The sequence below is a fragment of the Polypterus senegalus genome, chromosome 3 (assembly GCF_016835505.1).
Source record: "Polypterus senegalus isolate Bchr_013 chromosome 3, ASM1683550v1, whole genome shotgun sequence".
Lineage (NCBI taxonomy): Eukaryota > Metazoa > Chordata > Cladistia > Polypteriformes > Polypteridae > Polypterus > Polypterus senegalus.
In genome coordinates this window covers 234531912-234547242 of record NC_053156.1, presented here as the reverse complement: position 1 = coordinate 234547242, position 15331 = coordinate 234531912, and the positions used below count along the sequence as shown (strand labels likewise).

General features: G+C 39.5%; 1 long non-coding RNA gene across 1 annotated transcript; it reads left to right on the top strand.

The window, feature by feature from the left end:
* Positions 1–12033: 12033 nt before the first annotated feature.
* Positions 12034–14375, top strand: LOC120526881. The gene is made up of 3 exons (XR_005633211.1): positions 12034–12139; positions 12842–12885; positions 13625–14375. It is a non-coding gene; the product is annotated as an uncharacterized LOC120526881 (long non-coding RNA).
* The last annotated feature ends 956 nt before the right edge of the window (positions 14376–15331 follow it).

Genomic DNA, 15331 nt, shown 5'->3' with positions numbered 1-15331 from the left:
ATGTTAAGTGTCTGATCAATGAAATGGTGGGGTAGAAAGAGAAACTGTCAAGCACATGCAGAGACAGAGACAATTCTATAAAACTTGTATAGAAAAAAACTTAAACAAGGAACCAAATGCAGTATATAAAGTGTTCTGTAAGGAAATGTAGTCTCTAAATAAAGAATTGTTATGAGTCTCCATTGTAATCAAGTCCAAAAACAGCATCTTTTATAAGTTAGGTTCATTTATATAGCATAGTTAGAAAGCATTTTAATTACAACAGAGTACAGATTAATGTTATAATCTTTAAACATTCTGATACTGTACTTTTGGCTGTACAAATGTCCCAAAATATTTTAACAAATTAAAATTAATATCTGTTTATGTTTGGACAACAAAATAAAGTAAAACTGACACTTATAATGGTGTGGCGGTACAAATATTTCAGAACGCCCTAGTTAAGCAGGCAGACACAGTTTCAAGCACTTCACTAATTCATTCAGAAAGTTTTTCCCTTACAATTTCTAGAGTGGTTCTTGTAAAATGCCCTGTCTTAGAGGCGAACTTCAATCTACTCAGAAACATTGAATTGAACTTGTTTATTGGCATTGTATGGTACAATGAAATTCAATATGCAACTCCTCCATAAACTAATATTCCTATGAAATGAAATGATAAAAAAATGAAACATTGACAATATGAAAGCATAAGTGCAATATACATGTAACATGTAAATAAAGTGCAGATAGTGCAAATGGTTCATAAAGTGTCTCAGGTTGTTTAATATTACCGTTGTAGTAGTTTACAATGAGGTCATTGTAATTCTAAGTGCAAGCTGTTCTACCAGGAGCACGTGATGGACTGATTGAGTGTGTTTATAGCTTTGGGATGAAACTCTTTTTGAACCTCGAGGTCCATGCAGGAAAAACTCTGAAGCATTTGCTGGACGGAAGAAGTTCAAATAGACTAAGGTTTGGGTCAGTGGAAACCATGCAGATGCTGGTGGCTTTCCTGAGACAGCGTGTGCTTATAAATGTCCTCCAGGGCTGGAAGCTGCACCCAGATATTCCTCTGTGCTCTCAACACAACCCACCGTTGAGCTTTCTGATCAGCTGATACCACACACAGATACAATGGGTTGAAATACTCGCCACGGTGCTGCAGTAGTAGGTCAAAAGCATCAATCAAGGGAGGCCAACTTTTTTTTTATGAAATACAGCCATTGCTGTGGCTTCTTCAGCAGTGCCATGGTGTTAGCTGTCCATGAAAGGTCCCTGGAGATACTGTAAATACGTCCAGGTTACCTAAAGCTTGACACATACTCCACCCTATTCCCATTGACGAAAACTAGAGGATAATTCTCACAGATGAACTCCTTGGTCTTCCCTGTGTGGAGGGACAGGTTGTTCATTGACCACCATCTCAACACATTTTACACCTCCGTTCTGTAGGCTGATTCATCATTATTGGAAGTTAGCGTTGACGCAGGGCACACTGCAGACCTGATGGTGACGTAATTGTCATATCACGTCTCACTCATTTTCAATGAATAGAGATTTATGAAAGCCTGGATTTTTCTTTGGTATGCTCAGCTTACAAGAAGTGACAAACTACAACTGTAACCATAATGTTGTATGATGCTAAGCTGTGCAATGATGGATAGAGACTCTTATAATGACAAAGTGGCAGAGCTGTTCTACAAGCTCATAATTGCAAGAAAAACAAATTACTTTACCAACAGGTGTGGCACTTCAAGTCATTAAGTTTTTAAAATCCTTCCAGAGACATTTTCTGGTATCAAGTTGGCATATATGAATTTATTAATAAAAGCAGACCACCACAGATGACTTTTTCATTTCTAAGCTGAAACTCTACATTTATGTTCTGCTGTGAAAAAAATGCAAAGGCAGAACTGATGCAAAACTGATCAGAACCAGAAAATAAACACAAAAATTGAAATGTGCTAATGATGACGGATTCAATAACCAGAATATCAAACAAATCAAAGAACCAAATAAAAACGCAAATCTAAACTCACAATAAAAAAAAAAAAAAAACTGGTGAAAGTCATAGCACCTAAAGATCTGAAACAGTAACTTCTCACACGACAAAGATCACTTTTATAAATCCAGACACTTGGATGAAATTTATAGTACACTGCTGTTTAAAAAGCATGTTGTCACACGTCACCACTTCCAAGGACAATGTGGGAGCTACTCTGGATAGGAGAAACCCACATAGGAGTGCAAAGCCCACGCAAATAGTGACCAGACCAACCATTAATCCTTGTGAGTCAGTCCACTTGTGTTATGAAACCCATGATTTTAACAAAATTGCTCAGTTAATTACATGAGGCTCCATGGCGCATAAAAATCCCAAAATGAGTTGCCAGCAAAGGCAATCCAAGACAAATAAAGTTCCAATATGAAATCCAAAGAGTAGTCAAAAACAAAGCAAAAAAAGCTCAAAAATAAATCACATTCCTAGAGAACATGTCTTTTGGGTGGCAGATAGTGGAATTCCTGAAATGGGATTGCTGTGAATATTCATGATAAGCAACCAGTTGTCCTACGGTAACCCTTGTCGTTGGGCTAATCACCCACACAGGGTCATAAAGCGAGCCTCGAAAACGGATGGTCTAACTGGTTATAAACACTGGCAAAGAAAAGGTTAAGAAAATCAGAAGCATCCAGAAAGAGAGGAATGGCAATGGAACAAGTGAAGGTATAAAAAACATAATCAATGGTTTAAAACACCAACACCGGGTCAAGATAAAGTAGTAAATATAAATCACAAAGCCTAGAAATAATCACGGTACTCACCATCTTCCAAGCACATTTGAATAAACCGCAAGGGACTGTGGGTTGACAGCCCCCCAAGTAGAAGGCTGAGGTGAGTCCATGATGGTGATGGGCAGGTGCCATCTTGGAGAACCACCCAAAAGACACATGTTACATAAGACAAGATACACAGATATATAGGAACTAAATGATCAATGAATGTAACATAACCAAAGGAACAAAAAATGAACAAAACAGACATAAGTACAGAATTTGAACCCCAGGCAGGGGAGTAACTCTGGCTGAAATGTAACAACTTGCACCATTCCACTTCAGTTTGTAAGATTTTCAGTTTATGCTTATTACCAAAGTACGTACTTCTTAGTGAGATGCAAGACATAAACTGGCATTAAGGCCAATAGGCATCAGAGGAGAGGAGTATAAAAATACATGGCAATAAAAAAAAAGTGAACACATTGCCGACAAACAAACACAGAAAAAAAAAGAAATTAAAAGTATGGAAATGCTACCTAACTGTCCAGTTTTCACACAAGAGTGTGTTTATGTTATTTTATTTTTTATAATAATCCACCTATGGATACTGGACATCGGTGACACAGCCATATTTAACTCGAAAGTAATTGGCTTGACCCCTGGTTTGACTTGTTATCATGAGAATCTTGACCAATCAGGGTGCACAGTGCCACAAAGCACCACTGAAATGAATAGATGGGAAATTGACTACATGACAGCCCGACTGCGCTCGTGTGCATTTTGCGGTCACAAGACACGTTAGCCCAACGAGAAGGTAAATAAAATAAAAAAATACAGCAGTTGCTAGGCTTGTGATTCTGGTGTTGGGTAGTGTTTTTCATCATGGGATTCCAATGAAATATGGCGACTCAGTAATACATGTGTAATTGATTGAAGATCATTCACTTTAAAACATTCTGACGCTTACCTTCAGTAATCGAGGTCGCTATAAGGTGCCATCAAGAACACTTTTGAAGAAAATCTTTGCTTTATTTACTTATTTATGTATTTGTTTATTTAGCTAACATTGATTTTTGGATCTTGCTAGTGCTTAGTTTGCTCTGGCTACTTTCTTTACTTCCCAGTTTAGGCCTTTTCTTCAGGTCAGTCTTTTTTCTATTTCCATTTCTTGGTCATATTTTCTTACCATTCCACGGTATCCACTGTCCAGTCAAAATAAAAAGAGGGCTACTCCTGACTCTGACATGGAAAGCACTCTGAGATCTCTAAGCTGATGTAGTAAGAGCAGTTGGATCTGGATGGGGGCTCAACTGCTGCAGGGACAGGGACTTATGTTACCCATACAGACTGGTTGTCATCATGCTTTACATTTTACTAATATCTGAGCCAAAGGTTATCTTGGTTCACTCCTAACTATATCAGCACATCCCCACATTTGATTGGTTAACTGGGGAGTGAACTGTTTCTAGACACAATTAGGTAAGTATACCCACCATTTATTACTTGTAATTTGACTGACATTTGCATTCTGGTAAGAGCAAATGACTAGAATGAACGCCTGTTTGGAGGTTGTCTGCTTTCAGACCAGTCCTGTCAACGTATTTCATTTCTACTCTGCAGTATCCCCTGCCAGTCAAAATTGCAGCAACTGCTATAACCCAAATTTGTGTCCTGTAAATAGGCAGCCGGCTATGGTGTCTTAGTCCCCCACACTTGTTTAAACAAAAATTATGAAAAGGATCCATCTCTTAATTTTTCAGAATTTTTAACGATTAGTTTCTCTGTATACAATTCTTTACAATAGCATTCTTTTAAAGTAAAAACTTACAGCTCGATTTAGGCGTCATCTGAAAAAATGCTCACTGTGTAAGCGGCTCTCTTTTTCTGAAGTTGCATTTTTGATGGTCCCAAGATTGAAGCTAAGACATTTCATTCCTCAGTTTATTATGTTATTAGATGTTTTGCAAGAATGATTTTGATTAAGTAAATGACAAAGAAAGCCTAATCAATACTGCTGTAGATGGCCGTATATTGGCATGTTTTTTAAATGGGGAACATTAAGAGAAGAAAGGAGCAGTTTAGGTTTACCAAATTGTGAAAACTATTCCTCAGGGTGATTCCCACTATTTCACTCCTAATTATGCATATTACTTGCTGGCCTTTAGCACGCTTTTTCTTTCATAATGAACTATGTGAAGAATAAATAATCTTACAATGCTCTGCTGGCTTCTTGGAATGTCATCTACTGTTCCCCGGTTTAGAATGAAAAGGCCGGTGTCTTTATCTTTGAATCCCATCACATGAGTGCACTTTTCATTTACTCCCAGCCTGCATTAAAGCTTCATCATAAACAAGCTCTTATCTCTTCCAGATTGCTTTCATTAACCTTTTAGATTTTCACAGTTTGCTATATGAGACAAAGTGAGTTGTTTTTGAACTGGACCCCAAAGGGTGGATTAGTTGGTTCGGATCCAAAAATATGCAATTTGGGTTAAAGTAGATTTATAAAAAGCTGAAAAAATAGTAAGACCATTTGGAAAGGATTGGCTAACCCATTGTGGAAGTGTTCACTCCGACTTCAAGTGCCAAAGTAATCAGCACCTCCATGATCCAAATAGTGCTGTCCCTGTCCACCTTATCATCCCCAAAAGTATACTTGAGGTTTAAAAAGACCAAAGCCAGGGTTCTGTATTTTTATAAACCCCTTTGTGGCCTGCAGAGGGAGCTCCTGCCACCTAAAAACTGACACAGACAGACACAGAGGCACAAGTTAAGTTTTTATTTTTTCCTTTCCCCTTCCCCCATTTCCCACATGTACAACACGATTCAGCACAATCACAATACAAAAGTCTTTTCTTCTTCGTCTTCTTCTTCTCTACTCTCTGTTTCTCCACACCTCCGGGCAAGCTTCATCTACTTCCTCCCGACTCTGGCTCCTGGAGTGGTGGCCGCTGGTTCCTTTTATACAACACCCAGAAGTGCCCCAAGTGCTCATTGACCCTCTTCCGGCAGCACATAAGGGCCCAGCAGCAGCTGCAGCACCCCCTGGCGGTGCCCACAGAACCCAACAGGGCTGCACAAAACTCCAGCTTCCATGGAGCCTGGAGTCCGAGGCACCACTGCAACCCTGGGGGGCTGCCACCTACTGCTCCAGGGGAGGTAATGCTCTGGATACGCTCTCTCCCCAAGTCCTTCCAGCGTGGAGGAGTCCCGGTCGGGCAGCCGTAGTCCCCAACTTCTAACCAGACTTTCTAGTGTTGCAAGACTTACTTTGCATTGCATTGCTGTTTGCAAAATGTTTAAACCTTAAAGTTCCATTCAAGCTGGAGGGCCATGTCTCGTTGAATTTCCCTGTCATCCAGTAGTTGTTTATAGACTGTCCATCTCCATCAAAGGCTGTCCTCTACATTCAATTTCTATATAACCTTAAGATGCACACACTGCAAAGTGAAGTGAAAGTGTTTATCTGGAAGATTATGGGTGCCAAAATGAAAAGCAATCTAACATGTTAACTACATTGCAATAGAAGTGCTGTGTTTAATTTTGTTTTACAGTTTTATCTTGTCATAATTAAAAAAATATTAACCAAATCATCAATTGCTTTTCACTGTGGCATGAAATTTTCTTGTCAGTTTAATATGCCAATACTGATGCTCTGTGCAAGAGAGGACAGAGCCGACTATACTTCCTTAGAAGGTTGGCATCCTTTAACATCTGTAATAAGATGCTGCAGATGTTCTATCAGATGGTTGTGGCGAGATCCCTCTTCTACGCAATGGTGTGCTGGGCAGGCAGCATAAAGAAGAGGGATGCCTCACGCCTGGACAAATTGGTGAAGAAGGCAGGATCTATTGTAGGCACGGAGCTGGACAGTTTGACATCCGTGGCAGAGCAACGGGCGCTGAGCAGGCTCCTGTCAATCATGGAGAATCCACTGCATCTACTGAACAGTGTCATCTCCAGGCAGAGGAGCGGCTTGAGTGACAGACTGTTGTCACTGTCCTGCTCCACTGACAGACTGAGGAGATCGTTCCTCCCGGACACTATGCGACTCTTCAGTTCCACCCGGGGGAGTAAACGTTAACATTATACAAAGTTATTGTCTGTTTTTCCTTTACCATTACCATGTTTTACCATTTTTATCACTCTTTAATTTAATATTGTTTTTTATCAGTATGCTGCTGCTGGAGTATGTGAATTTCCCCTTGGGATTAATAAAGTATCTACAGTATCTATCTATCTATCTATCTATCTATCTATCTATCTATCTATCTATCTATCTATCTATCTATGCAAAACAAAAGAGCGTATTGTATTTCATCATTAGAAAACACAAGCGTGAGTAGCCAGGATTTTCTGAAGTCTTACATGCTTACACTGTGGCTTACATCAGAGGATTGCCCAGTGATTCCCCCAGTGACCCGAACACCACTTAATTGTTCATACATGATATGTCATAACTGTGTATTTATATCTAACATTTTTATTTCCTGCTTTCCAGTTCTTCAGATTCTTTTTTTTCCTGTATATCTGCCTCAGCCCACACTCAAGTCTACATTCTTTCCAAGATATTCTGTCATGATTCTGTGGTCTCTAGGGTATCCTCCTTTTGCAGTCTTAAGCAAACTTAATTAGCTTTTTATTTATACTCCCATCAAGACAATTTATTTATATTAAAAAGAGCAGCAGCCCCAGCACTGATCCCTGAGAGACACCACTTTTAATATCAGCTAATTTAGAAACACTTCCTGTCGCCATAACACTTTGCATTCTGTGTTTGGGACTATGGTGAGCCCATCAACATGCTGCACCGTGAACTCCCACCAAATTGCTGACATTTCAGATTGATCTCCTCTGTCAACCAGCTACACTGTCCTTAGATTGTAATAATTGATACCCTTGTTATCCTTTAGATGGCATTTCCTGGGTATATTTGCAGAATGGATTAAGGAAGTAAAGCAAAGGTTCATGTGTTTTTTAAATGGCGATTCAGCTGTCTCATTCATTATCCTCACTGCCTCTCTATCAATGTCTCTGGTCTTTTGAGTCAAAGATTTGTTCTTTTTGGGACTGGCTGGATTGTGGTAACTTCTTGCTGGGTTGTAACCATAAACACTGTCATGTCTGACCTGTCCTCTTAGTGCAAAATGGACAGTTTTTAGTGCTTCAATTATGACAAAAAGCTGACAAAACAGCAGTTAAGCACGAACCCTTTGATTCTTGTTTGTGTTACGCTGCACTTCCACTCTCGATCAAACCTGACCGAACACCCCACTACAAAAGTGCAAGACCCTCCTTTGTATATTACATTAGATAGAAGCCACAAGTGGCGTTGCCTAGGTAAGTAATTTCAAGCTCTGGTTATTTTGTCTGCTAGTCTGGCTTCAGTGTGTTTGGATGTTTCACTTGCTGTGAGCCAGCAGATGGTACTACTGTGCCAACTGTAGCACAAAGGAAACAAAAGCCCACTTGTTCAAAATTTTAGGTTCCAAAGTAGTCTGTCTTGTCCATATGGTCCTAGAGAGCAGCTATGCAAAATATTGCCCTGATCAGTCAAAGGGTATAGGATTGTGTAGGGAACAGACAGGCAGACTTCTATAAATTATATTTTATATAGGTAGATGGTACATACACCCTCACTGCTGGGGCTCTCATTCACTAAGTCTTGAGTGACCGGCCTGCCTGTTACTGGCAAGCTTAGCACAAAATATTTTTGGAATGATTTAATTAATTTTGTGAGGTATGGAAGTGAAATGAAACAGACTAGGCTGGGACTGAAATGAATTTTGCCCAAAAGGGAATGGATCTGGTGTTTGCCAAGCTGAATTCTTAGATGGTGGAAGTGGCTGTAATTCAGCAAGAGGAAGAAGCTGCATTTGTGATCCTTGAATTTTTTTTCTAGCATATTTTACAGGCCACACAATAGAAACGATTTCTGTGTATTTCTGCACAGTTCTAAAGACTCTCACATTGACTTCCATATATTAGGGTTTTTTCAAGGAGATGTATAGTGTGTCTTTTAGTGTTGTATTGGTTAGTAAGTGCTACACTTTATATTTTGTTTTTGGGTCATGATTTGGTTCAAACCATAGTTTTTGAATTTTAGTTTAGCTTGCTTCTTGGCTCAAAATATTTAATGCTAGCAAAAAAAATACATCTGTTTGTATTGTCTTTTCCTGCTTTGTCCCTTTAGGGGTCACCAATGCAGATCATCTTCTTCCATATCTTCCTGTCTTCTGCATCTTGCTCTGTTACACCCATTACCTGCATGTCCTCTCTCACCACATCCATAAACCTTCTCTTAGGCCTTCCTCTTTTCCTCTTCCCTGGCAGCTCTATCCTTAACATCCTTCTCCCAATATACTCAGCATCTCTCCTCTGCACATGTCCAAATCAACACAATCTCGCCTCTCTGACTTTGTCTCGCAACAGTCCAACATGAGCCGACCCTCTAATGTCCTCATTTCTTATCCTGTTCATCCTCGTCACACCCAGTGCAAATTTTAGCATCTTTAACTCTGCCATCTCCAGCTCTATCTCCTGCTTTCTGGTCAGTGCCACCGTCTCCCACCCATATAACATAGCTGGTCTCACTACCGTCCTGTAGACCTTCCCTTACACTCTTGCTGATACCCGTCTGTCACAAATCACTGCTGACATTCTTCTCCACCCATTCCACCCTGCCAGCACTCTCTTCTTCACCTCTCTTCCACAATCCCCATTACTCTGTGCTGTTGATCCCAAGTATTTAAACTCATCCACCTTCACCAGCTCTACTCCCTGCATCCTCACCATTCCACTGACCTGCCTCTCATTCACACACATTTATTCTGTCTTGTTCCTACTGACCTTCATTCCTCTCCTCTCCAGAGCATATCTCCACCTCTCCAGATTCTCCTCAAACTGCACCCTACTCTTGCTACATATCACAATGTCATCAGCAAATATCATAGAACACAAGGACTCCTGTCTAATCTCGTCTGTCAACCTGTCCATCACCATTGCAAATAAGAAAGGGCTCAGCGCCGATCCCTGATGTAATCCCACCTCCACGTCGAATGCATCCGTCACTCCTACTGCAGACCTCACCACAGTCACACTTCCCTCGTACATATCTTGTACAACTCTTACATACTTATCTGCCACAGAGTACAGTGGACCCTTGACTTACGAACTCAATTCATTCGTGAGGGCTGGTTGTAACTCAAGTTGGTTGTAAATCAAGACTATTTTTCCCATAAGAAATAGTGGAAATACCCATAATGCGCGCCGAACCTCCCACAGCAACACTTAACCTTTTCATAATCAAAAAGGGTTGTATAATGTGCATAATTTACCAAAACACCAATAATTTTTCTAATGTACTAACCAAAAAGTTATAAAAAGTGCCTAGCCTACCAGAAACAACAATTTCATACTGTAGTCACCATTTAATTTGACATCTTTGGGCTGCAGGAAGGGAGGAGGAGGAGAATGAAACGAAAGGTGGTTTTTGTTTAGAAGGAGCCTCCTTATGCAAATCTTTTCTTTGTAAAATTGTCGAGATGGATTTCGACATGCTGTACATATTAGCGAGATCGGTCACACGAACGCCACTCTCATATTTCCGCACAATTTCCTTCTTCGTTTCGATTGTGATCACTGTTTCTCAAGTTAATAATGACAGTAGTCGAGCACTCAGTTCAAAGCTGGCCGTGTTGTGAACTGCTGTAATAATACACTCCAAAGCAAGCCAGTGCTGACTCAGCCTGATGATATCATCATGTGCCGTGCCAGCCCGCTAGCTAAAATCCCTTAACAATCGCTTTCTTTACCTTCGTTACCTTCTCTTCCTTCCTTAGCAATTATGCGTCTTGCTTGCCATGGTCTTAGTGAATTATATATGTAGATAAATCACTGCACTGACCGAAATTACGTCCACAAACACATGTATCTGGGCTCCGACTGACGCTTACGAACGCTCTCGGCTGTTTGTTTACAATCGCACAAGCGGATACACGTGACCGCATTCGGGTTGTAACGCAAGATGTTGGTTGTAAATCAAAACAATAAATTTTGGTCGTAAATCAAGTTCTTCGCATGTCAGGCCATTCATATGTCAAGGGTCGACTGTAAGTGTGATTTGAATGTGTGTGTGTGTGTGTGTGTTGAGGGGGTTTCATGTGAGTGTCCAGCAGGGGGCACTTGTCCCTTGGGAATGTGTTTTTTTTTTAGAAATGCTGAACTTTGAACCTGCATACATACCCCTTCAGTAACCCGGCACAAATGTTAAGACACGAAAAATATGCACAAAAGAAAGGTTATATTTACTGTAATTTGTTTTGCATTGTAGCATAATCATTTATATATACAAATACTGCAAAAGAGAGGCTATTGGAACAGCGCGGCCACCGTTCAGTTCTTCAGTGGGGGTCGTTGTAGACTGCAATCCATTCAGTTGTGGTGGAGCCTTTCTTCTTGGTGCAGAGTCGATGTCAACATCTGTTCCAACTGGCTTCTAGCTTAAGACATCTTGAGGGATAATAAATACCCACACTTTTAGCATATTCAGTGAGCTATTTGTGATCTATGGATTACTACCAACTGAGCTATTTACATGTGCTGTGTATAGATTAGACCTTCTAAAACTCCAATCCAGCATATTCTTTTATTATCTGTGAAGGGTGAAGCTTCCTTAATCACTTACGGTGTCTGCCTGAAGGAGCTTTTTTTTGCATAAGCTAAAAACATATACAAAGTATATGTTAAACATAATTAGTTTCACAAATCACAATATCAAATTGTTGTTTTTCAATTATGGTTATAACATGAAATATGGGGACCCAGTAGTCTAGTTCAAAATTGGAAAAGACCCTAAAATTTGAAGAAGCCCTGTCTTGTATTAAAGTAGAATATCTCAGGATTTAGAGGTAGGCTCCAGCACCTGTAACCCAAAAATGAAAAAGTGTGCAGAGTAAATAGACAGATGAATGGATATGTCGATGCAAATATTGAGAAATTAACTAGCATTACTGCACCCTACAAGGAATTTTCCAAAGGAAATAAATGTGTTACCTCATGTCTTGGAACTTACTGATGAATGCTCTGATTTAACTGAAGTCTGGCTTAGAAATAGTTACATCAATCCTCTTGTCCATGTAGGGAACCTGTTTAATCCAGTTTTTGGGTCGTGGTGTACCTCTAGCCTATTGCTGTGGTTTTAGCTTCAAGGCAGTAACTAAGCCTGTAAACTTTTCATTCACAGCAGGCCATTTTAGAGTCACTGAGTAACCTAACATGTACGTCCTTGGCATGTGGGAGGAAGGCTAAGAAGACTCAGTGAAAACCCACGCAGACACTGGGAGAATGTGCAAACACCACAGGGCAGAGTGACTGGTTGGAAGGTGAGCACTGTGCTTTGTGTAAGGTGTGAGTGATCATGTGATGATTATAATGATAATAATAAGTTCATTTCTGAGCCACTTGAAAAAAAGCTTTGATATTTATTTCAAGGCAAAGCTGCTTATTCACAATCAGGTATATTTTAGTTTCCTTCTGTTACCATAAGCCAGTCTCTTAAACAAAGAAGGCATGTTTTCTTAAATTGAAACATTTGCTGCTTCAGAGTGGATGTATTTGGTTAAGTTTTAATGCCTTTTCCTTCACATATGGACCATGGTGCCCTTTAGCCCTATTGTAAGTTGCAAGAACAGAGAAGTTATCTTTAAACTTTAGAATGCAATTTTACCTGGCAAATACATATAACATGATTGTGAAAAAATAGCTTTGGTTTGAATAATGCCAATCCTTTAATCTTATTTAGAGTTGTGGTGGTTGATGATGATGATGATGATGATAGTAATAATAAAAATAATAATATGGTTACAAAAATTGATCAATGTATGCATGTATTATTATTAGTGTTATTATTTCTACTGTAATCGTATGAACTTGTACTGCTGCACTTGATTCTGAGAGCAGATGAATAAATCAAACAGATCTCCTTCCTGAACAGTTGTCTTGTAAGACTAACATGGTCTTTCCTTTTGTTTCCCTTCCATTCACTGTCTGGCCTGCCTGGCTTCCGGGCCATTGTAATCCTGAAGACATATAAGTTATTCATGAAAATACCTGGATTGAATTGTTTCAGGTAAACTAATTACAGTTGTATTGAAGTATTTTATATGTATTAGCAAACTATTTTCTGTGTCTTTTATTATTATGCCTCTTTAAGGCAGCCTTGAAATGTTGGTCTAATTTCTTCAGGATGCTCTCTGTCTCCTGTAATTAGAAGAAAATGTTTGAAGAAATAAGAGGAAAACACTTAAGTGAGATTCTTTGTTATTATCGTTTTAAAAAAACAGTCGTTTGTGACTGGCCTTTTTTCATGTGCTGTCATGATTTCACCTTGAATCTGAATTGCTTTGGGTCTCTAAATTATCCTGTGGTTTTGCTATTGGGTATCTTTAAAGACTTGTGACGGAAGCACACTTTTCCACAAAATGTCAAAATATCGACTCAGCTGCTCCTTTCAGTCAGAGAGGCGTGTAAAAGGTTTGGGCCTGGTCGTAACCTTGCTCAAAGTCTCTGTCTGTGTTTTTCAAGTACAGAGAGACAAGGAGGGGCAAGAAGCCAAGAGACTTGAATCCCATCTTTGTCTCCTATTCCCGAGTGGCATGGGTGACCTTGGCTGAGTCATTTATTAGAAGAAAAGCTTGAACATTTAGAGAGCAGGTTCCCTGTGCTAAAACATTAAGTAAAGTTGTGCTTCTAAAAGTAAATAGAATCATGCAATTCAAGGAGTAAACTTGATCAGATTAGATTGCGACTAAACGAAATGGCTCTTCTGGCACTGAATTGTTTTTTTTCCCTTCTTCTTCTTTCCCCAGATGCTGACACAAATTCTGTCACAGCACCAATCCTCCCTTCCCCCCTGTTCTTAGTAGCTGGCTGGCAGGATAGCAGACCTCTTTGAATATTCATTGAAATTCTCTCGGCGTATTGACTTGCTGTCATCCAGGATGCGCAATTTAGGCTACAGTCGCCAGGCCCGTCTTCAGCTGAGTCCCTGCGCACGTAGAGGATGCCTCTGTGTTATCAGATGAGGACATGGATTGAAATATTTACAGAGCTGACAGCCAGGCTCTTGAGCTTCACTGAGATTGGCAGAGAAAGGTAAAAAGAAGAGCAAAAACAGCCATGAAAACACAAGCTAATCACCAGTCCTTCAGGTATACACAACACAGCTGATTCTGTGAGCATCCAAGAGTGCAGATCAGTTAGAATGACGTCTCCGCGATTGATCACAAGTCCTCAGCTGACAGCTCCTTTATTGAGCTCGATTTCAAATTTAAAGATTCTCTGGCCATTCAGCTTTCACCTTTTTGAATTAATTATATTGTGTACACTTGAACAGATATGATTTCCTTAGACAATTTTAACTTCACGGGAAAGAAATGTTCACAGAAACAGAATAAATTAACATGATAATAGAAATAAACTGTTGAACATTGCCATTTCCTAATCTTGCATCACAATGTTGTTTAACAATACAGTGTTTTTTTTAATTTGTTTTGTTGTTTAAGTTAGATTATTTCAAAGAGCAATATGTAATATGGCTACAGTGGATTCATGGAAGCATTGCCATAAAGGATAATGACGCCATTTCGTAAAGACTGCATTGATTTCTTTTCAACTGTAAAAGTTTGTTTGGCCATTCATAACAAGTTTAATATTTTTGGATTATATTTACTGTAAATATACAGCATTACATTAAAAATGGAAAACAAATACAAAAACAGCAATAATAATAACCTTTCCACTTTACTTTTACCCTCACTCAGGCTCTTCACCCTTTCCATCTGCAGACGAGCTGCTGCTCCAATAAGGTGTAGCAGAGATCCTTAGGCAGTCGTGATCACAGGTGTCACCAGCTGATTATGGGAATATTTTATATAGCCCAGTTTAGATTCCCCAGAGTCTCTTACGCTCTTAATGTTTGCACATGAAAGGTAGCCTTCACTCTCTGTGACATCTCCCAAGTATCTAGCTGGTCTGAAATGAGCTGGCACTCAGGCAATAACAACAGCATATCATCAATTTAAAAATGATTATGAATCCCTTTTTGAAATTTGCAATGAAACTAATTGCCTTTAACTGTAAACCTATAGCACAATTGGACAGATCTGACTACAATGTGATCTGTCATACTTCCACCTACAAGCCTGTTCTTAGACAACAGCAGCTCTCTTATCAGAAGTTATTGGGAGTGTTTGGAGGGTTGTTGTTTGCTACAATATTTATATTTTTCTTTAACTGCTGTAAAGTCTTACTTTCCCCTTTGGGACAAATAAAAATTATCTATCTATCTATCTATCTATCTATCTATCTATCTATCTATCTATCTATCTATCTGTGTCTTTTTGTTTATTTGTTTGTTTGTTTTTTTTTTTCTCCTTATCCCCTTGTTTTCCATTCCACATCCCAGAGACTGGCAGGTCAGATTAAATGGAGACCACAGACTGGCCCAATACTGGGCCCTCATGCATAATGCCGTGCGTAGAATTCACACTATAACATGGCGTATGGACAAAAGC